At 39.6% G+C, this 24,609-nt stretch overlaps 1 long non-coding RNA gene across 1 annotated transcript; it reads left to right on the top strand.

The window, feature by feature from the left end:
• The first annotated feature begins 5,729 nt into the window (after positions 1-5,729).
• On the top strand, positions 5,730-18,695 carry LOC311041171. The gene is made up of 3 exons (XR_014600359.1): positions 5,730-5,779; positions 11,456-11,581; positions 18,642-18,695. It is a non-coding gene; the product is annotated as an uncharacterized lncRNA (long non-coding RNA).
• Positions 18,696-24,609: the final 5,914 nt, after the last annotated feature.

The raw sequence follows: 24,609 nt of genomic DNA, 5'->3' as shown, positions 1-24,609 counted from the left end.
GAAATTTTAGGAACTTATTGCTGCATGAGGCCCATTGTCTTCTTTGCATATGCAGATCAACATTGACTTGATCTGGATGTGAATTCACCAGGTAATATTACACATGTTGGATGAATGCATTACAGTGTGTGGTATTACAGTATATTGTATATTATGACTGTATGAATGTAAGAAATCATTTCATAAGATAATGGTGATTATTTTGTAAAAACATTGTATGTACATTCAGTAACATTGATTTATTTCTTCTCTGCATGAAGTGTCAGAGCTGTCTGAAGGGCTAGACTACTGGTAGAGGTTTGGGTTGTGTGGTTACCTTGCCATGATGTAACTCCAAAGGTGGGCAAGAAATCAAAAATGCATGGTTGCTCCACTGATTAGAAATTGATAATTCAAAATATGCTCCTCATTGACTTACATTGTACGGTGAAACATCTCTCAAAGTCACTATTTTAGTCCATCCAGCAAAAGCAAACAAAACTGATTCAGACAATATGGAACATCACAAAATCCAGTACCGTTTTCTTTTTTAATATATAAAAATCAACTTCCTGTTGAAGATCCGGATGCACAGATCCAGTTCGTGTTTTCTTCCTAATAAAAATAGAAAGATGAACAGGAAGTTGACATTTTTATAAATAGATAAAACAGTACTGGGTTTGGTGATGTTCTATATTGTTTGAATCAGCTTTGTTTATGTGCTAAAAGAGTGACTTTGAGAGCTGTTTACCGTACAATGTAAGTCGATGAGGAGCATATTTTGAACGATCAATTTCTAATTAATGGAGCAATTATGTTTTGATTTCTTGTCCACCTTAAAGGACAACTGTGGTTTTTCACAACCAAGGTTTATATTTACGGGGCCAGGCTTCCAGCATGGACCCGTTTTGTTATTCAGATTATTCCGTTTCTTCTGCCACTTTTGGCAGTTCTGGCTGAACCGTGCAGTCGCTTTTTATGAAACTCGGCCATATGATAGATGGTCATGAAAAACGATCAAGAAATAATTCTCACAATCTTTCGTCAAAAGGTGGCGCTATAGCACTCAATTGAAAAATGCCAACTTTGAACAGGTACAACTCATGCCCTGTTTCACCTACAGCCATGAAACTTCGATGCACACATGCGTCTCCTCATGCTAAACAACTTTCACACTCTGACTTTTGACCTCTGACCTTTAGATCTCCCACCATTTTCAATTATATGAAAAACAGTTAAAACCTATCTCCTCCTGGGATTTTTGAGTAATCTGCACGAAACTTTTTACACATGAACTTTGGACCTATGCCAAAAAAACATTTGCAAAATATTTTCCATAAGTGAAAAAATGAAGCTTTAATGAGCCAATGAATATTGCAGTTTTATGACAATTATTCATCTGCCCCTAACACATACATGCAGACTTACCATTCTTTGAAACTTTGCAGAAATGTAAAGGGCCATTCCAAATATCACTGAAACCAATCTTACTCCAATTGGTCAAACGGGGGCGCTATAGCAATTTTTTGAAAATTGAAACTTTAAACAGGCAAAAGTCATGCCTCGTTTGGCCGACAGCCATTAGACCTGCTTACACATGTGCCTTGACTAATGAGGAACACATCTATCACGTTGACCAGTAAGCACCGCCCTTAGGTTGTCCGCAATCTTGAGCAGTTTGAAAAACACTTAAACCCAGGATTTTTCAGCTATTTGCGTGAAACTGTATCATCTGTGTGATCTCCTTTTTCACAGGTTCTTGTCTGTTGGTGGCTTCTCGCTTAAATGTGTGCCCCACAACCTGAAGGTCACCAGTTCAAGCCTCACTTGGTGCAGACTTCATCTAAGTTGCATTTCACACAACATGACTATCAATGAATACATCTGCAATTGTTAAAGATAACATGAAATACTTAATTGAGTGTTTTTTACATACAGCTGATCTACAATCTCACAACTTTTCAGATAGCAATGAGAGTATGTTTTTTCAATGTATAACATACTTCATTGTGAAAATAGCCGATGTACAATCTGACAACTTTTAATGGTTTGTGAGCTTGTAGATCGGCTACTTTCACTAGTTTTGCTTCTGAGGAGATGTACAATTTCTTAATTGGTAAATGGTTTGTGAACGAGTGATCTTAGTGTTAGTGAAACAGGGGCTTGGGTCATGACAGAAGGCAAGAGTTTGTGATCCTCAACAGACAACATCAGCCTGGACAAAGCTATAGCACTATAGGTAGTGTTGCAGCTACCTAAGAGTGCCTCACGACCGCAAGGTTGCTGGTTCAAGCCTCACTTGATGCACACTCATTTAAGTTGAATTGCAAAAAACATGACTCAATCTATTCCGTTTCCATGGCTCTCTCTCTCTCTCTTCAATATATTCCGTTTCCATGTCTTTCTCTTCAATCTATTCCGTTTCCATGTCTCTCTCTCTGTCTCTTCAATCTATTCCGTTTCTATCTCTCTCTCTCTCTCTCTCTCTCTCTCTCTCTCTCTCTCTCTCTCTCTCTCTCTCTCTCTCTCTCTCTCTCTCTCTCTCTCTCTCTCTCTCTCTCGCTCTCTCGCTCTCTCTCAAGGGCGGCCATAGCTGAGTGGTTAGTGAGCCCGCCTAGGGAGCCAGAGGCTCTGGTTGCCCCAGGTACGATTCCAGGCCAGGTCAGCAAATGTGTCGATGAAATTTGTCATCGACACAAGCAAGACTCTTAACCCCTAATTGCTCACAGGCCCTCATTGGAAACAAGACCGCAAGGACTTTCATGAACTGACCTGTTAACGGAATTATCATTTCTCTTTCTCTCTCCTGGCCCCGTATTATCGCTGCTTGCAGCTATATTTTAGCTTGTAATTAAAGTAAATAAAAAATGAGTGTATTTTTTTTTTTCATTTACTGCTTTCTATAGTTTTTGCAATTTTTGGGATCTTCTTTACAGTGGGCGGGGGCATTCTGTCCGTTGGCTAAATATGTATTTCTTTACACAATAACTCAGCGTTTTCTTTATTATTAATTACAGTAGCTCTTCTAGCCTCGAATAACTCACATATGGCCATCAAAGACCACAGGACCTTTTTTATTGTGTAAAAGACATATTTAGCCACCGGACAGAATGCCCCCGCCCACTGTAAAAAAAATCGCGAAAATTGCTAAAACTATAGAAAGCAGTAAATAAATAAAAAAAACAACACTCATCTTTGATTTACTTTAATTACAAACTAAAATATAAACCTTGGTTGTGAAAAACCAAAGTTGTCCTTTAAGAGTTACATCATGGCAAGATAACTACACAACCCAAACCTCTACCAGAGTGGTTTTGCCTTTTGTGTGTGTGTGTGTGTGTGTGTGTGTGTGTGTGTGTGTGTGTGTGTGTGTGTGTGTGTGTGTGTGTGTGTGTGTGTGTGTGAATCTAAACGTGCACGCGTGGGGTAGCATCACAAGCAGGTGGTAGAGGAGGACAAACACACATTTAGGAAATAACTTTGAGTAGCTAAGAAAACACACCTTAACCAATTAAACCCTACATACATTCTCTAGTCCTTCAGGGGTCTATACTAATCCCAAATCTATTTGTTGTAAATAGCTCATCTACAAGCTCACAACACGTTGCAACGTGATATGTTGTGAGATTGTATATTTGGCAAAATGTTGGCCTATTTTCACACAATGTTGGCCTATTATAACATGGCCAGAATAGGGACTGGGGTTCATGTGGTTAAAATGGGCAAAACACTGTCTTCATGTGTTGAAACACTAGTTGCTCCATGTGGGTTTGGAGTCAGACTCATTTGTGTGAAAAGTCCTTAAAAAAAAGTGAGTTAAATCTTCAATACATTGACATTTAATCATCCACACTTACAGTAAACTGATCTGGTATGGAATGTAGCACCTGTCTACCATGTACGCATGTACGTACACGCACAGAGACAGACACACAGACAGATTGTGTGTCTGGTTCAAAACCTTATTTATGGATGTTTTTGGATGGCCCTCATTTATCAACGCGGTGTAGACCAAATAATGGGCGTACGGCGAGATCACCGCAATTTTCGGCATTTATCAATATATCCTGACGTGGGCTTTATCCTACGGTACGCTGAGATCTCACGTCTGGTCGGGACCAGTTGTTGACGTTGGCTGCACCCGTTTATTCCATCCTAGACCTGCGGAGCAGCATTGTTTGACTGTCTGAGAGGCATTGGACACCTAATCCACTCATAAATCTGTATATCTACACTAATAAATAATCCCTGTGAAAATATAACATTTTATAAAGTAATTTAAACAAACTGCTTTAACAGTCATTCAGATAAGATTGTAGATCTGTCTGTATTGAAAATAGCAGATCTACAAGCTCACAAGCCAGCAACGCGTTGTGAGCTTGTAGATCTGCTATTTTCAAAATATACGGGCGCTTTCTGCGAGAGCACTCTTCTGCGCGAGCACCGGTCTAACAGGCGGCGCTGCTGTTATATTTTCATGGCCACCGGGAGATCAGACATTTAACCCATGGTCCAACACACACCAGCCTTCATTAATTAATGTTCTCTCCAGGCTATCTCTCATTAATGCGGAGCGGGACGGGACTCGCCCGTCCGACGGTCCGAGTCTCACTGGGAAATGGGAATAGCCTACATGAGGGCTTTATTTTAGTGTAACTCGAACGCGCACTGCTCGGTATGGGTTAAATACATTAATCTACAAAAGTATTCCATTCATGCCGATGTGATTGGTATCATAATATGTCATTCATGTAGGCTACAAGCCTACGTGACAATACGCTACGGGCGTGTGTGTGTGTGTGTGTGTGAGAGAGAGAGAGAGAGAGAGAGAGAGAGAGAGAGCGAGCGAGAGAGGCGTGTGCGTGTGCGTGTGCGGCGAGGCCAGCGGGGGGGGGGGGGGGCTGTTTCTTATTGGCTTTTCATGTCTTTGGTCGTATTCTGGTTCGTCTTCATGTCGTAAAATCGGGGCGTTTTGAGAATATTTATGGGGCGTGTTATTTAAATGACGCTCGTTTCAGCCGTGACATTTATCAACGCTGGGACCAAGTGTAAGCTCGGATCAGCTGTGTAGGATGCGTTGATAAATGTGACTTCGACGTTGGTGTACGCCGAATATATGGAAAAATATACGGCGGTTTATACGCTGCGTTGATAAATGAGGGCCAATGTGTGAAATTAAGGCTCATGACACTCCTCAGTTTACTACAGAGTTTATTTTCTTCTTCTATCCAAAACCCAAAGCAAACATTCCAATGTTTCTGATGGCCAGTCCTACACACACACACACACACACACGCACGCACGCACGCACACACACACACACACACACACACACACACACACACACACACACACACACACACACACACACACACACACACACACACACACACACACACACACACACACACACACACACACACACACACACACACACCAGTTAAAATGCTACATTGAGGAACATAAATCATCAAAACTCTCTCATGGTTACGTTGTTATAATGTGACACAAATAACACCCCAGTGGGGACTATTCTGTTTTGCCAAAGCTGTCCACCTGTCACATGTGCTTTATGGTTATAAGTATAACTACTGCTACTGTATGTACTGTTATGCATAACATATAACAGACTCAGGATTGACTTATTGATTGATTGAACATTACAACGTTATTGACAATATCATTGTCAGACATATCATTGTAAAAAACTGATGAAGGTGAAGAAACATTGTCTTCTTTTTCAATGTCTCCTTTGCAGGTGAAGAACAACTTTGTCTTGATCTGGATGTGAATTCACCAGGTAAGAATCCTAAGAGAACATTATGCATGTTTGATGAATGCATTATGTGGTATTACATTGTATATTATGACTGGAGGAATGTAAGACAAAAATGAATAAGATGATGGTAATCATTTTGTAAAAATATATGTACATTCAGTAATATTTTCAGTGCTGAAAAGATAGAAACAGCAGGTGACATTTTATTCTAATTGTTTTACTCAACCTCATTCCATTGGTGAATCATGCATGAAGTCTCTGAGCTGTGTGACAGATTAGTTTGACAGATAAATATTTCCTACATTAAATTAACAAATCAGCCGCATGCACCCCCCCAGGACTGAAACACAACATTTAACTCAACCTTTTATCACAAGCTATATTTCAACTGTAAAAACGGCACACATGGAGTATAGTACCATGATAGTGAATGAAGTCATGTGATGACATGATACCGTGTGATTAAGGTTGATTTATTGTAGCCATAGGTGGATTATGAGACAACGGACCCATCAACAGGATCAATGCACATCACATTTACCTGTAGCCTACATCAACAGTGTATATTCACACATCACATTTACCTGTAGCCTACATCAACAGTGTATATTCACACATCACATTTACCTGTAGCCTACATCAACCGTGTATATTCACACATCACATTTACCTGTAGCCTACATCAACCGTGTATATTCACACATCACATTTACCTGTAGCCTACATCAACAGTGTATATTCACACATCACATTTACCTGTAGCCTACATCAACAGTGTATATTCACACATCACATTTACCTGTAGCCTACATCAACCGTGTATATTCACACATCACATTTACCTGTAGCCTAAATCAACAGCGTATATTCACACATCGCATTTACCTGTAGCCTACATCAACAGTGTATATTCACACAATAAACTGCAAAAGCATTTTAACTAATGCTTAAGTCATGCTCCATCAAACGATGGTGTTGCTTGCGAAAAATAGCTGATCTACAAGTTTAAAAAGTCAGTTGTGCATGCTACGCTCTGTGAACTTGTAGATCAGTTATTTTCAACGCATTTTGCCACTGTCATTTGACAAAGTATTAATCAGGCTTGAAACAAAGTAATAGTGAAATGGTATCATGATGGTTTGTTTCTTGTGACGTCTTCAAAGTGAATCTTTAATCTGTTCCTTCAGGTTTCAGTAAGATGTTTGAGGCTGTGTTATTGACATGAATGACTAGCGGCGGACTGGCCGTTTGACACAGAGGGCATATGCCCGGTGGGCCGACCAGTAATGGGCCGGTGGTCCCCCAAAACAAAATTTTATATATATATATATATATATATATATATATATATATATATATATATATATATATATATATATATATATATATATATATATATATATATATATATATTAATTATTAGTTAACTATCTACACGCTCACAAGTCAGTGTCATTGTGATGTGGAGTGTCCTTGTAGATCTGCTATTTGTGCTATTAAGTTCTGATTGCATACAGACTATTTTTTGCATGTAATCATGTTCATACTTCACCCTTTCATAATAGTCCTCTACTGCTCATGTCCAGGTTTGCAATAGGTCCTGTCCAATACATCATCTCCAGTGGAGATGATATCCACAGAGTAGGGTAGCTTGCTGCCAGTGTAATGATGTGCTTTAGCCAGCATCCTCCTTATAAGAGCAACACACTCTCATTGTTTGTGAGTACTGTAGGCTAACTACTGTAGGCTATCATATTTATGGGTTATGTAGTTGTGTATGGGTCATTTTCTCCCAAATCTCTGGGATAATTTCTGCCTATTTACGTATTTTATGTGGATTTGATGTTTGTATATACTATTCATAATATTCCATGAGTACATCAATCATTGTATTCATGATACAGTATTTTATCCTTGCCACCATATTAAATGGTTTAGATGCTACAGTACAGGTTCATTGTTCACCTGTTATCCTATAGTTGCAATGTACAATGCATCATTTTTTGATAGTACTGTATATTGTTTGGACACAATCCACACGTACGTGTGTGTGTGTGTGTGTGTGTGTGTGTGTGTGTGTGTGTGTGTGTGTGTGTGTGTGTGTGTGTGTGTGTGTGTGTGTGTGTGTGTGTGTGTGTGTGTGTGTGTGTGTGTGTGTGTGTGTGCGTGCGTGCGTGCATGTTATAATGGGCAGAACAGGGACTGGGGTTCATGTGGTTAAAATGGGCACAAAATGTCTATATGTGTTGAACACCAGTTGCTCGATGTGGGTTTGGGAGTCAGACTCATTAGAGTGATTTTTTTTTTAAAAGTCAGTTAAAGGGCAAGACCACTTTGGTAGAGGTTTGGGTTGTGTAGTTACCTTGCCATGATTTAACTCCAAAGGTGGACGAGAAAAAAAATTGCTCCATTGATTAGAAATTGATAATTCAAAAGATACGCCTCATTGACTTACATTGTACGGTAAAACAGCTCTCAATAGTACAGAAACGAACACAAACAAAGTTGATTCAGACAATATAGAACATCACCAAACCCAGTACAGTTTTTTTTTTTATTATAAAAATGACAACTTACTGTTGATTTCACTATTTTTATTAATAAGAAAACCCGGACCGGATCCGTAGATCCGGATCCGGATCTTCAAATAGTCAAATTGAAGTTGACATACTGTAGGTAAAAGAGTAACTTTGAGAGCTGTTTGACCGTACGATGTAAGTTAATGAGGAGCACATTTTTAATTGACAATTTCTGATCAATGGAGAAATTATTTTTGATTTCTCGTCCACCTTTGCAGTTACACCATGGCAAGGTAACTACAACCACACACTTGCGTCCGCACACAGAGACAGACAGACAGACAGACAGACAGACAGAGTGGCCCTCATTTATCAACGCAGCGTATAAACCGGCGTATATTTTTCCATATATTCGGCCGTACACCAACGTCGAAGTCACATTTATCAACGCATCCTACACAGCTGATCCGAGCTTACACTTGGTCCCAGCGTTGATAAATGTCACGGCTGAAACGAGCGTCATTTAAATAACACGCCCTTAAAATATTCTCAAAACGCCCCGATTTTACGACATGAAGACGAACCAGAATACGACCAAAGACATGAAAAGCCAATAAGAAATAGTTTCGCCTCGCCGCACACGCACAAGCCCCCCTCTCTCTCTCTCTCTCTCTCTCTCTCTCGCTCTCTCGCTCTCTCTCACACACACACACACACACATGCGCCCGCCCAACTTCGTCTTTCCGTAGCGTAGCGGTACATGAGACTCGGGCGGAATGCAGTGATTCCGTGCCGCCACGTTAATATTGGAGCGTCGGGTTTATATCCTTAACCCAGCCAGGTTGTGTAGCCTACATAACTCTCTATGACATAACTCCATAACATAGGACAAGCTACTGTAAGTTTGTAGACCTCGCTGTCCATGAAAAGGTGCCGTCCCGACCGCGGGACTCCCGGCGCAAAAGCGCTCGTATATTTTTGAAAATAGCAGATCTACAAGCTCACAACGCGTCGCGATGCAACGCTGGCTTGTGAGCTTGTAGATCTGCTATTTTCAATACAGACAGATCTACAATCTTATCTGAATGACTGTTAAAGCAGTTTGCTTAAATTACTTTATAAAATGATATATTTTCACAGCGATTATTTATTAGTGTAGATATACACATTTAGGAGTGGATTATGTGTCTAGATGCCTGTCAGACAGTCAGACAATGCTGCTCCGCAGGTCTAGGATGGAATAAACGGGTGCAGCCAACGTCAACAACTGGTCTCGACCAGACGTGAGATCTCAGCGTACGGTAGGGTGAAGCCCACGTCAGGATATATTGATAAATGCCGAAAGGTGCGGTGATTACGCCGTACGCTCATTATTTGGGCTGCACCGCGTTGATAAATGAGGGCCATTGTGTGGTTCAAAACTCTATAAATGGATATTGTTGGACACACTGTGTGAAATTAAGGCTTATGACATGCCTCAGTTTACTACAGAGTTTATTTTCTTCATCTATCCAAAACCCAAAGTAAAAATTCCAACATTGCTGATGGCCAGTCCTTCCCACACACCAGTTCAAATGCTACATTGATTAGTGATTAGTACATTATGTGTATTACATGGTACATTATGACCATGAATGTAAGACATCATTGTGCTCAGGAGGTAAAGTGGTCGCTTGGGAAACGGAAGCTTCCCGGTTCGATCCCCGGCTCCCCCTGTGATAGTGTGAAAGTGTCACTGAACCCCTAACTGCTCCTGAGGAGCAGGTTGGAGCCTTACATGGGCTCCTCTGCTGTCAGTGTGTGAATGGATGAATGTAATGCACATTGTAAATGTTCCATTTATCATTTCACTGGAGTCCCCCAGGGGTCTATACTTAGCCCCTCATTGTATCCCAAATCACTTTGCTGAAAATAACTGATCTACAAACTCTCAACATGTTACAACATGACATGTTGTGAGATTGTAGATCAGCTATTTTAGGCAAATGTTTGCCTAATTTCGCAGACTATTGCCTATAATGACATGAATAGAATAGGGATTCTGGGGTTCAAGTGGTTAGAAGGGAGGGGCAAAATTGTCTAATTGTCTTGAGCACCAGTTGCTCCATTTGGGTTTGATTCAAATCTACAATATCTTCATATTTTAATCATCCACACCAAGCTGATCTGGTGTAGCACAGAATGCAAAACTGAGGCTACCAGAAAGCCTATAATTAAAGTTACACTGTTGTGCCAAGCTATTGGTCTATGTCTGTGTTTTATATGGATTTGATGTTTGTATACTGTATATTCATCATGTTCCATGAGTTCATCAGTCATTGTATTCATGATACAGTATTTTATCATGACACCATGTTAAATGGTTTAATAGGTTTATTGTTGACCTGATATCCTATATTTTCAATCTCCAGATAATGTTTTGATAGTATATTGTTTAGATTGATGCTAGGTTACCTGTGATCCTAGTTGACTGAGTCACTACACTGTCTCTCTGCATTTGATGTATGTGTTTATATTGCTCATTGTAAGTCTCTCTAGATGACTAATAGGGGCGGCAGTGGCTCAGGGGTAGAGTGGGCCGGGTAGAGTGAACTGGAAACCGCAAGGTTCCCAGTTCGATCCCGGGCTGGGGGGCTCCCCCAGAGTTAGTGTGGAAGTGTCCTTGAGCAAGACACTGAACCCCTAATTGCTCCCGATGAGCAGGTTGGTGTCTTGCATGGTTTCCTCCTCCATCTGTGTGTGTGTGTTATTTATAGAGAGCGTCTGCCAAATGCTTAAATTGTACCGTGTGTGTGTGCGTGCGCTTGTTACTATACTTATGAGGGCCAAATGTCCCCACAAGAATAGTAAATTAGAGAAATGGATGTTGTGATTTTCCTGGTACAATTTAAATGGTTGTTTTACGGTAGGATTAGTCATTGTGAGTTTAGGATTAGTGGTTGATGTTGGAGTTATGCCTGACTTTCACTTAGTTGCGTGCTGGTTTTGTGCACCGAAAATAGGTGATCTACAAGCTCACAATATGTCGCAGCACGAGGTGTTGTGAGCTTGTAGATCGTCTATTTAAGGTTTTAGATTTAAAAGTTAAATGGCATTCATAAAATCAAAGGTATGTTAATACAAACGTGTGTGTGTGTGTGTGTGTGTGTGTGTGTGCGTGTGTGCGTGTGTGATACAGAGGTTGTCAACAGGTGAACTTCCTGACGTCCTGATTGGCTGTCTGTAGTTCCAGTCACCTCCAGACCCGCCCACAGTACTGTCTCCACCTATCACATGTGCTTTGTGCTCATGAATATGTAAGCAGGTATGTGATGTCTCACACATCATTAAGTGCCACATGACGTCTAAGACGTCACGTGGCCTGACACCCCGTGCGCCACATGACGTCTAAAAGACGTCAAGTTTTTTTTTTTTTTGGAAAAACATGTTCAGAACCCAAGATATGACGATTTAAAGATTTGCTGCTCCATTCACTCTTTGTTTAACTTCTAACTTAAAAAGACTGTATCTCGGCTCCTAAGCACTTTTTTTACAATGAATTTTGGCTGTGGCACTCAGAGCCAAAATTCCATAAATAAGCTGGGCACTGAATGAGTTAATGTCACACTGGCTTAAAGAGTGTTCTACTGTATGTACTGTCATAAAACATATTTAACATCATACACTCTAACAATCACATTCACAAATCACTGTATTATATTAAGTCAGGACTGAGTCTTTGTATAGACAAAATAAAGAATATGAGACGTATATTAATAAATCTATGCACAGCCTCACCAGGTGTCATATTGTTGTACAATATACTGATTAATGTGAAGAAACATTGTCTTCTTTGCAGATGCAGATCAACGTTGACTTGATCTGGATGTGAATTCACCAGGTAATATTACACATGTTGGATGAATGCATTACAGTGTGTGGTATTACAGTATATTGTATATTATGACTGTATGAATGTAAGAAATCATTTCATAAGATAATGGTGATTATTTTGTAAAAACATTGTATGTACATTCAGTAACATTGATTTATTTCTTCTCTGCATGAAGTGTCAGAGCTGTCTGAAGGGCTAGACTACTGGTAGAGGTTTGGGTTGTGTGGTTACCTTGCCATGATGTAACTCCAAAGGTGGACAAGAAATCAAAAATGAATGGTTGCTCCACTGATTAGAAATTGATAATTCAAAATATGCTCCTCAGCGACTCACATTGCCTCGGTGAAACATCTCTCAAAGTCACTATTTTAGTCCATCCAGCAAAAGCAAACAAAACTGATTCAGACAATATGGAACATCACAAAACCCAGTACCGTTTTAATATATAAAAATGTCAACTTCCAACTTCCCTTGAAAATAAGGATGCACGGATCCAGTTCATGTTTTCTTCCTAATAGAAAGATTAACAAGAAGTTGATTTTTTTTATGAATAAATAAAACAGTACTGGGTTTGGTGATGTTCTATATTGTTTGAATCAGCTTTGTTTGAGTTTGTTTATGTGCTAAAAGAGTGACTTTGAGAGCTGTTTTACCATAGGCCTACAATGTAAGTCAATGAGGAGCACATTTTGAATGATCAATTTCTAATTAATGGAGCAATTATGTTTTCATTTCTTGTCCACCTTAAGAGTTACATCATGGCAAGCTAACTACACAACCCAAACCTCTACCAGAGTGGTCTTGCCTGTGTGTGTGTGTGTGTGTGTGTGTGTGTGTGTGTGTGTGTGTGTGTGTGTGTGTGTGTGTGTGTGTGTGTGTGTGTGTGTGTGTGCGTGTGCGCGTGCTTTTGTGTATGTAAATCTAAACGTGCACGCGCGGGGTAGCATCACAAGCAGGTGGTAGAGGGGGACAAACAAGCATTTAGGAAAGAACTTTGAGTAGCTAAGAAAACACACCTTAACCAATTAAACCCTACATACATTGACAGAGTCCTCCAGGGGTCTATACTAGACCCCCTCATTTTTTTCCAAATGTCTTTGCCGTAAATAACTCATCTACAACACGTTGCATCGTGATATGTTGTGAGATTGTATTATTACTAAATATTACTAATTCCCTGAATTTTGGCCTATTATAACATGGGCAGAACAGGGACGGGGGTTCATGTGGTTACAATGGGCACTAAACTGTCTTTATGTGTTGAACACCAGTTTCTCCATGTGGGTTTGGTAGTCAGACTCATTAGTGTGAAAAGTAAAAAAAAAAAAAGTCATAAGGGCAAGACCACTTTGTTAGAGGTTTGGGTTGTATAGTTATCTTGCCATGATGTAACTCCAAAGGTGGACAAGATATCAAAAATAATTTCTCCATTGATTAGAAATTGATCATTCAAAATATGCTCCTCATTGACTTGCATTGTACGGTAAAACAGCTCTCAAAGTCACTCTTTTAGCACATAAACGAAAGCAAACAAAGTTGATTCAGACTATATAGAATATCAAAAAACCCAGTACTGTTTTTTATTTTATAAAAATGTCAACTTCCTGTTGATTTCACTATTTTTATTAAGAAGAAAACCCGGACTGGATCTGAAGATCCGGATCTTCAAATAGTCAAATTTAAATTGACAGACTGTAGGTAAAAGAGTGACTTTGAGAGCTGTTTCACTGTACGATGTAAGTCAATGAGGAGCACATTTTTAATTGACAATTTCTAATCAATGGAGAAATTATTTTTGATTTCTTGTCCACCTTTGCAGTTACACCATGGCAAGGTAACTACACAACCCAAACCTCTACCAAACTGGTCTTGCTCTTTAAATCTTCAATATCTTCACTTTTAAACATCCACACTTACAGTAAGCTGATGTGGTATGGACTGTAGCATCCATCTACCACACACTTGTGTACACACAGACAGACAGACAGACAGACAGACAGACAGACAGACAGACAGACAGACAGACAGACAGACAGACAGACAGACGGACAGATTGTGTGGTTCAAAACTCTATAAATTGATATTGTTGGACACACTGTGTGAAATTGAGGCTTATGACACGCCTCAGTTTACTACAGAGTTTATTTTCTTCATCTATCCAAAACCCAAAGTAAAAATTCCAACATTGCTGATGGCCAGTCCTTCCCACACACAAGTTCAAATGGTACATTGATTAGTTTGATTAGTACATTATGTGTATTACATGGTACAATATGACCCTGAATGTAAGACATCATTGTATCAGTTAATGCTGCTAATCATTTTGTTAGAAAATACACCTTCAGTAACATTGATTTATCTTATAAATTGTCAGTGCTGGTGAGATAGTTTCAACAGGTAACAATAGAGTGTTACTAAACCTCATTCTATTGATGAGTCATGCAGTCATGTCTGACATCCTAGATGAATATTAATGAACGTTAAATGAACAAAAACACCATTTCACACAACCTTTTTTAACCACAATCCATGTTTCTAATATACTTCAAAACAAGCTCAGATTGTGTTCAGTACCATGATGGTGAATGAAGTCATGTGGTTGTTTTACAAAGACATGATATTGTGTGGTTAAGATAGATTTAATGTAGCCATAGGAGGACCATTAGATCCAAACAGGATCAACAACACACACATAGCTACACACTATACACACAACTGTTGACATATTAACTGACGTGTCATTTATGCTCCGTCATACGATGGTGTCGCTTGACTTGCTGAAATTAGCTGATCTACAAGTTTAAAATGCATCGTGCATGTGAGATGTTGTGAGCTTGTAGATCAGCTATATCTTACTAAGAAGACACCTTAACCATTTAAATCCTACACAACACATGGGCGCGGCAGTGGCTCAGGGGGTAAAGTGGTCGCCGGGGAAACGGAAGCTTCCCGGTTCGATCCACGGCTCCCCCTGTGATAGTGTCAAAGTGTCCTTGAGCAAGACACTGAACCCCTATCTGCTCCTGAGGAGCAGGTTGGAGTCTTACATGGGCTCCTATGCTGTCAGTGTATGTGGTTTATGTGCACGATCTAGTGGACTCATTGTGAAACTACACCTTATCTGTGATTTCCCTGCTGTAGAGTTTTAAACTGGTTTGTGGAGTCAGAACTGGCCTGGTCACTTAGCTAGCTAAGTGGACTCCACTTTATCCACTGTTAATACAGACTGGATATAGCAAACAAAACACGTATTCACAGTATAGACTATATATATCAGTTTTTAAGGTCATTTATTAAACTGTTAAACTGTTCTCTGTCCTTCATGACAGCAGTCAGTAAATATAAGGATCATCTTGAATCACCATACAGTCACTGTACAGTATGTAACAGAGTATAATGTCCTTTTAATTATACTTACAAAAAATATCCTTTTATAGTTGTATTACATGAAGTTTAATTTACAGCTGCCTTATGTTTACATGATGTGACCTGGATATCACTTTATGAGGTGGCTCAAATGACTGGTTGGAGTCATCTGCAGGAAGAGATGCAATGTTCTCCTGTGTAGAAACTGGTACCAGACCCGGTATGTAGGTACGATGACGTCATCGCGCATTCGCACATGGTCATTATAATAAGTGTAGAGAGAGAGAGAGCAACACAGTCTATGAAACAAGGTACGCTCATTTATGGCAAAAGTACAAAAGTATTGGCATCAAAATATACTTAAAGTAGAAAGTATAAGCTACTCATTATGCCGAATGTCACGTTTATTGTATTATTATGAAAAGGCTTTGAAACATACTGTAACTCATTCACTGTGACGAAACTCCTCTTTCTGCGCCAAGTAGCGTACACGGGTTGAATGCGGGGTCTGTCGTCCTAAAACAAATCGCCCCGGGTCAAAATCCAGCGACCATGGAGCGGCCGTGGATGGCCCGCTCAAAAGGTGCGTGGGGCGGGGTGTTTTGGGACGACCTTTCCGGCTGCCCATGTAATGAATTGATGAAGTAAAACTCATCTCTTTGCGCTGCAGCTGCGCCCTAATAATGTTGTCTTCGTTTATTTTTGTTCACGTATTCTATTAAAATAATGCAGCTATTGCAGTATTGGGCCTTAAAGGGCAAGACCACTTTGGTAGAGGTTTGGGTTGTGTAGTTACCTCGCCATGATGTAACTCCGAAGGTGGGCAAGAAATCAAAAATAATTGCTGCATTGATTAGAAATTGATAATTCAAAATATGCTCCTCATTGACTTACATTGTACAGTAAAACAGCTCTCAAAGTCAGTCTTTTAGCATGTAAACGAATGTAAACAAAGTCGTTTCAGACAATATAGAACATCACCAAACCCAGTACTGTTTTTTTTTTTAAATAAAAATGTTAACTTACTGTTGATTTAGCTATTTTTATTAGAAAGAAAACCTGGACTGGACTGGACGGAGGACTAAAATATCCGTTTAGAAAAAGATCCATATAAATGTAGCCTATAGGCCTGAAATCCTCGGAGCGTCCGTTCTCCTGGACAAGTCTGGGCTTAACCATTACAGGCTTATTAAATGACGCTATAGAATAGAATCATTCATTTTATCCCGCAGGAGCGAGCACTTCTCAGCACCAGCCGTGGACAAATTACAGATTTGATAGGTCATTTTTGGACAGTTCTGACAGCACTACTAAGCACGGACATACGCAAAGGAATGCATGTATTCCAAACAGACAGGAGCGTTTGGAATAAAGTGTTTATATGATCAATTCCGATTCAAACGGTATATACCACCCCTCCTAACCCGAATGCAAATTCATTCGGATCAGACTGGAATGGAATATTCTATTCCAATTGAGGTGTTTAAATGAGCATTTCTATCCTGAATTAATTCATCCATTCATTCCGAATAGAAGTGTATTCATTCCGAATAAAACTGTCCATGTAACCGCAGCCAGAGTAAATGCACCATTTATCATTTCACTGGAGTCCCCCATAGGGGTCTATACTTGGCCCCTCATTTTCTCCTAAATCTCTTTGCAGAAAATGAATGATCTACAAACTCTCAACATGGTACAACATGACATGTTGTGAGATTGTAGATCAGCTATTTTAGGCAAATGTTTGCCTATTTTCGCAGAATATTGCCTATCATGAGTATGACATGAATAGAATAGATGCTGGGGTTCAAGTGGTTAGAAGGGAGGGGCAAAACGGTCTAATTGTCTTGAGCACCAGTTGCTCCATTTGGGTTTGAGTCAAATCTACAATATGTTCATATTTTAATCATTCACACCAAGCTGATCTGGTGTAGCACAGAATGCAAAACTGAGGCTACCAGAAAGCCTATAATTAAAGTTACACTGTTGTGCCAAGCTATTGGTCTATGTCTTTGGACATTGGTCTATGTGTTTTATATGGATTTGATGTTTGTATATATTCATCATGTTCCATGAGTTCATCAGTCATTGTATTAGTGATACAGTATTTTATCATGACACCATGTTAAATGGTTTAATAGGTTTATTGTTGACCTGATATCCTATATTTTCAATCTCCAGATAATGTTTTGATAGTATATTGTTTAGATTGATGCTAGGTTACCTGTGATCCTAGTTGACTGAGTCACTACACTGTCTCTCTGCATTTGATGTATGTGTTTATATTGCTCATTGTAAGTCTCTCTAGATGACTAATAGGGGGGGGCAGTGGCTCAGGGGTAGAGTGGGCCGGGTAGAGTGAACTGGAAACCGCAAGGTTCCCAGTTCGATCCCGGGCTGGGGGGCTCCCCCAGAGTTAGTGTGGAAGTGTCCTTGAGCAAGACACTGAAACCCTAATTGCTCTGATGAGCAGGTTGTCTTGCATGGTTTCCTCCTCCATCGGTGTGTGAATATGTGTGTGTGTGAGTGTGTGTGTGTGTGTGTGTGTGTGTGTGGGATACAGAGGTCGTCAGCAGGTGAACTATAAAGCACCATTTCGCATATTTATAGAGAGCGTCTGCCAAATGCCTAAATTGTACCGCGTGCACTTGTGTTACTATACTTATGAGGGCCCAATGTTGTGATTTTCCTGGTACAATTTAAATGGTTGTTTTAAGGTAGGATTAGTCATTGTGAGTTTAGGATTAGTGGTTGATGTTGGAGTTATGCCTGACTTTAACTTGGTTCTGTGCTGGTTTCGTGCACCGAAAATAAATGATCTACAAGCTCAGAATATGTCACAGCACGACGTGTTGTGAGCTTGTAGATCATCTATTTTTTAGGGTTAGAAATTGATAAATCAAAAGTATGTTAATAAAAACGTGTGTGTGTGTGTGTGTGTGTGTGTGTGTGTGTGTGTGTGTGTGTGTGTGTGTGTGTGTGTGTGTGTGTGTGTGTGTGTGTGTGTGTGTGTGTGTGTGTGTGTGTGTGTGTGTGTGTGTGTGTGTGTGTGTGTGTTGTTGTCAACAGGTGAACTTCCTGACGTCCTGATTGGCTGTCTGTACGTAGTGCCAGCCACCTCCAGACCCGCCCACAGTACTGTCCCCACCTATCACATGTGCTTTGTGCTCATGAATATGTAAGCAGGTATGTGATGTCTCACACATGTTAATGTCACACTGGCTTTATGTCACACTGGCTTAAAGAGTGTTCTACTGTATGTACTGTCATAAATCATATTTAACATCATACACTCTAACAATCACATTCACAAATCATTGTATTATATTAAGTCAGGACTGAGTCTTTGTATAGACAAAATAAAGAATATGAGACGTACATTAATAAATCTATGCACAGCCTCACCAGGTGTCATATTGTTGTACAATATACTGATTAATGTGAAGAAACATTGTCTTCTTTGCAGATGCAGATCAACGTTGACTTGATCTGGATGTGAATTCACCAGGTAATATTACACATGTTGGATGAATGGATTACAGTGTGTGGTATTACAGTATATTGTATATTATGACTGTATGAATGTAAGAAATCATTTCATAAGATAATGGTGATTATTTTGTAAAAACATTGTATGTACATTCAGTAACATTGATTTATTTCTTCTCTGCATGAAGTGTCAGAGCTGTCTGAAGGGCTAGACTACTGGTAGAGGTTTGGGTTGTGTGGTTACCTTGCCATGATGTAACTCCAAAGGTGGACAAGAAATCAAAAATGCATGGTTGCTCCACTGATTAGAAATTGATAATTCAAAATATGCTCCTCATTGACTTACATTGTACGGTGAAACATCTCTCAAAGTCACTATTTTAGTCCATCCAGCAAAAGCAAACAAAACTGATTCAGACAATATGGAACATCACAAAACCCAGTACCGTTTTCTTTTTCAATATATAAAAATGTCAACTTCCTGTTGAAGATACGGATGCACGGATCCAGTTCGTGTTTTCTTCCTAATAAAAATAGAAAGATTAACAGGAAGTTGACATTTTTATGAATATATAAAACAGTACTGAGTTTGGTGATGTTCTATATTGTTTGAATCAGCTTTGTTTGAGTTTGTTTATGTGCTAAAAGAGTGACTTTGAGAGCTGTTTTACCGTACAACGTAAGTCAATGAGGAGCATATTTTGAATGATCAATTTCTAATTAATGGAGCAATTATGTTTTGATTTCTTGTCCACCTTAAGAGTTACATCATGGCAAGATAACTACACATCCCAAACCTCTACCAGAGTGGTTTTGCGCGCGCGTGTGTGTGTGTGTGTGTTTGTGTGTGTGTGTGTGTGTGTGTGTGTGTGTGTGTGTGTGTGTGTGTGTGTGTGTGCGTGTGTGCGTGCGTGCGTGCGTGCGTGCGTGCGTGCGTGCGTGTGTGTAAATCTAAACGTGCACGCGCGGGGCAGCATAAGCAGGTGGTAGAGGGGGACAAACACACATTTAGGAAAGAACTTTGAGTAGCTAAGAAAACACACCTTAATCAATTAAACCCTACATTGATTGACCAGAGTCCTCCAGGGGTCTATACTAGACCCCCTCATTTTTTTTCCAAATGTCTTTGCCGTAAATAGCTCATCTACAACATGTTGCATCGTGATATGTTGTGAGTTTGTATTAGTACTAAATATTACTATTTCCCTGAATTTTGGCCTATTATAACATGGGCAGAACAGGGATTGGGGTTCATGTGGTTACAATGGGCACTAAACTGTCTTTATGTGTTGATCACCAGTTGCTCCATGTGGGTTTGGGAGTCAGACTCATTAGTGTGAAAAGTAAAAAAAAAAAAAAAAAGTCATGAGGGCAAGACCACTTTGTTAGAGGTTTGGGTTGTATAGACCAATTAATTGTTTACTAACATTGAGACTGGATGCGCAGGTGATTGTTTCACGCAATCAATTTCCAACCTGTTGTTTCGGGGTGCGCTAGTTTCAGCACACCCCAACCCCCTCTTGTGTGTTGGCTAGTGTGGCACGTCCTGGCGAGACCTGATAGAATGGGTTTCATTTAGCGCATACTGGTTGCACGCATACTGGTTCTTATCAGTGTGACGTCGTCTGTTAAGGGGTCTATAGTTACCTTGCCATGATGTAACTCCAAAGGTGGACAAGATATCAAAAATAATTTCTCCATTGATTAGAAATTGATCATTCAAAATATGCTCCTCATTGACTTACATTGTACGGTAAATCAGCTCTCAAAGTCACTCTTTTAGCACATAAACGAAAGCAAACAAAGTTGATTCAGACAATATAGAACATAAAAAAAAACAGTACTGTTTTTTCTTTTATAAAAATGTCAACTTCCTGTTGATTTCACTATTTTTATTAAGAAGAAAACCCGGACTGGATCTGCAGATCCGGATCTTCAAATAGTCAAATTTAAATTGACATACTGTAGGTAAAAGACTGACTTTGACTTTGAGAGCTGTTTCACTGCACAATGTAAGTCAATGAGGAGCAAATGTTTAATTGACAATTTCTAATCAATGGAGAAATGATTTTTGATTCCTTGTCCACCTTTGCAGTTACATCATGGCAAGGTAACTACACAACCCAAACCTCTACCAAACTGGTCTTGCTCTTTAAATCTTCAATATCTTCACTTTTAATCATCTACATTTACAGTAAGCTGATGTGGTATGGACTGTAGCATCCATCTACCACACACTTGTGTACGGACACAGAGACAGACACACAGACAGACAGACAGACAGACAGACAGACAGACAGACAGACAGACAGGCAGACAGACAGACAGATTGTGTGGTTCAAAACTCTATAAATGGATATTGTTGGACACACTGTGTGAAATTAAGGCTTATGACATGCCTCAGTTTACTACAGAGTTTATTTTCTTCATCTATCCAAAACCCAAAGTAAAAATTCCAACATTGCTGATGGCCAGTCCTTCCCACACACAAGTTCAAATGGTACATTGATTAGTTTGATTAGTACATTATGTGTATTACATGGTACATTATGACCATGAATGTAAGACATCATTGTATCAATTAATGCTAATCATTTTGTAAAACAATACACCTTCAGTAACATTGATTTATCTTATAAATTGTCAGTGCTGGTGAGATAGTTTCAACAGGTAACAATAGAATGTTACTAAACCTCATTCTATTGATGAGTCATGCAGTCATGTCTGACATCCTAGATGAATATTGATGAACGTTAAATGAACAAACACACCATTTCACACAACCTTCTTTAATCACAATCCATGTTTCTAATATACTTCAAAACAAGCTCAGATTGTGTTCAGTACCATGATGGTGAATGAAGTCATGTGGTTGTTTTACAAAGACATGATATTGTGTGGTTAAGATAGATTCAATGTAGCCATAGGAGGATTATGAGATCCACACAGGATCAACAACACACACATAGCTACACACTATACACACAACTGTTAACATATTAACTGACGTGTCATTTATGCTCCGTCATACGATGGTGTCGCTTGACTTGCTGAAATTAGCTGATCTACAAGTTTAAAATGCATCGTGCATGTGAGATGTTGTGAGCTTGTAGATCAGCTATTTCTTACTAAGAAGACACCTTAACCATTTAAATCCTACACAACACATGGGCGCGGCACATAATTCTGCTCAGGAGGTAAAGTGGTCGCCGGGGAAACAGAAGCTTCCGGGTTCGATCCCCGGCTCCCCCTGTGATAGTGTCAAAGTGTCCTTGAGCAAGACACTGAGGAGCAGGTTGGAGCCTTACATGGGCTCCTCTGCTGTCAGTGTGTGAATGGATGAATATAATGCACATTGTAAATGTTCCATTTACCATTTGAATACTGGGCCCCTCATTTTATCTCCATACTGTGGAGTAGGTGCACCATCTGCCCTTTGGCCAGCGGCGGACTGGCCGGTTCACACAGCGGGCATATGCCTGGTGGGCCGACCATAATGGCCGGTGGTCCCCAAAAACAAAATGATATATATATATATATATATATATATATATATATATATATATATATATATATATATATATATATATATATATATTTATATATATATAAACAATATATATTGTTTTTGCCCCCCAGTTTTAGGATCATTACGGTAGTTGGCAGGTTGCGCTGATCAATTATTTATGCTCCCATTTTAGGATAGTTAACTATCTACACGCTCACAAGTCAGTGTCATTGTGATGTGGAGTGTCCTTGTAGATCTGCTATTTTTGCTATTAAGTTCTGATTGCATGCAGACTAATTTCTGCATGTAATCATGTTCATACTTCACCCTTTCATAATTGTCCTCTACTGCTCATGTCCAGGTTTGCAATAGGTCCTGTCCAATACATCATCTCCAGTGGAGATGATCTCCACAGAGTAGGGTATCTTACTGCCAGTGTAATGATGTGCTTTAGCCAGCATCCTCCTTATAAGAGCAACACACTCTCATTGTTTGTGAGTACTGTAGGCTAACTACTGTATCATATTTATGGGTTGTGTAGTTGTATATGGGTCATGTAGTTCTCATTTATTTTACTCAAGGCTCCAGAACATGGAGGGATGCTTTTCAGTAAAAGTGGTGGTATTAAGGGCATGTGTGTTTGTTTGTATGTGCCTCGACGGAGTGGGGGGGTATAGAGTATATGCACGCCGGTTGTGGGGGGCAGGTCTGGGCCAAAATGTCAGGGCAGAATATGTGTCCCAGTCCAGCCCTGCCTTTGGCGAGAAATATACATGACAACCATGACAAGCTTGTAGATCAGCTATTTTTTAGAGCTGCTGAAATGTAGAACACACACTAAGAAGATACACCTTAACCAATTAAACCCTACACAACACAGTGGCTCAGGAGGTAAAATGGTCTCTTGGGAAACGGAAGGTTCGCGGTTCGATCCCCGGCTCCCTCCTCCTGAGGAGCAGGTTGGAGCCTTACATGGGCTCCTCTGCTGTCAGTGTATGTGGTTTATGTGCACCATCTAGTGGACTCATTGTGAAACTACACCTGATCTGTGATTTCCCTGCTGTAGAGTTTTAAACTGGTTTGTGGAGTCAGAACTGGCCTGGTCACTTAGCTAGCTAAGTGGACTCCACTTTATCCACTGTTAATACAGACTGGATATAGTAAACAAAACACGTATTCACAGTATAGACTATATTATATATATCAGTTTTTAAGGTTATTTATTGAACTGTTAAACTGTTCTCTGTCCTTCACGACAGCAGTCAGTAAATATAAGGATCAAATTGAATCACCATACAGTCACTGTACAGTTTGTTTGTAACAGAGTATAATGTCCTTTTAATTATAATTACTCAAAATGTCCTTTTTTTTTTTGTTGTATGACATGAAGTTTAATTTACAGCTGCCTTATGTTTACATAATGTGAGCTGGATATGACTTTATGAGGTGGCTCACATTATACAAATGACTGGTTGGAGTTATCTGCAGGAAGAGATGCAATGTTCTCCTGTGTAGAAATCATGTCGTACGCCGCGTCTCCAGTAAAGGCTTGATTATACCCAGTGAGCCATAGTCGTCTATTAGACCTCCGTCTAAAACTGGGTTATAATTGGTCTCGAAGTGAAAGTTTTTTCAACGTCTATTCTTAGCCTAGACGTTGATTAGCTGTTTTTTAATCGTCTATATTTAGACCGTTAATATTATAGACGTCATTTCAATGGCTATGATATAGACGGTCTACAGTATATATAGACACTTAAAAAACAGCTAATCAACGTCTAGGCTAAGAATAGACGTTGAAAAACTTTCAATTTTAGACCAATTATAACCCGGTTTTAGCTTAGCCCTTAGACGTATTTGAGACGTCTAATGGCCCCAAAAATGCTCAGTGGGTAATTAGTTGAGCTCTGTGTCGTGCACCGAAAATAGTCGATTGCAGATCAGCTATTTTTGGGAACATCTTTGGCCTATATTTAACAGCTATTCTTGGGCTAGAAATGTCCGAGGGCGCAGGTTCACCTCCCCAGGAATGAAACACATCATTTAACTCAACATCCTTTAACCACAATCCATGTTTCAACTGTAATTAAAACAA

Source organism: Gymnoscopelus microlampas (genome assembly GCF_963454915.1).
Source record: "Gymnoscopelus microlampas genome assembly, chromosome: 24".
In the NCBI taxonomy this organism is placed as follows: Eukaryota; Metazoa; Chordata; class Actinopteri; order Myctophiformes; family Myctophidae; genus Gymnoscopelus; species Gymnoscopelus microlampas.
This window is presented reverse-complemented; position numbering and strand designations above follow the sequence as displayed.